The sequence below is a fragment of the Etheostoma spectabile genome, chromosome 1 (assembly GCF_008692095.1).
Source record: "Etheostoma spectabile isolate EspeVRDwgs_2016 chromosome 1, UIUC_Espe_1.0, whole genome shotgun sequence".
Lineage (NCBI taxonomy): Eukaryota > Metazoa > Chordata > Actinopteri > Perciformes > Percidae > Etheostoma > Etheostoma spectabile.
In genome coordinates, this window is record NC_045733.1 from 31,690,399 (window position 1) to 31,690,706 (window position 308).

A 308-nucleotide genomic window follows, 5' to 3' on the forward strand; every position below is an offset into this window, starting at 1 on the left:
ACTTATACAACAATAAACGGGATTTGATCAATTCTTCATGTTTACTGAAGCTGAAATCATTTTTTAACCCTTGTGTTGTCCTCTTTCTAAGTGTGTTATATCAGAAATATGGATTTCTTTCAACCAAATTGCCCAAAAATAACATGGATTATTCCATATAACATTCTTCAGGGCACATTAATGATTACTTTCATTTAATTTTTGGGGTGTTTTATTTAATCTTATAGCATCTGAATTCTTTTTTTTTTTTTATCCGGACTAAACTTTGACATCTACCCATCTGAGATCCACTCATCATCCTCTGATCT

General features: G+C 30.8%; 1 protein-coding gene across 2 annotated transcripts in view; it reads left to right on the top strand.

Annotated features, from left to right (window-relative positions):
- nqo1 (NAD(P)H dehydrogenase, quinone 1) overlaps nt 1-278 on the top strand; it is a 12,505-nt gene extending 12,227 nt beyond the window's left edge. The window contains exon 7 of one of the 2 annotated variants that reach the window (XR_004332426.1): nt 40-212. The gene's annotated coding sequence lies outside the window, so the exon portion shown is untranslated. The other variant, XM_032518481.1, reaches the window with a different exon arrangement.
- The last annotated feature ends 30 nt before the right edge of the window (nt 279-308 follow it).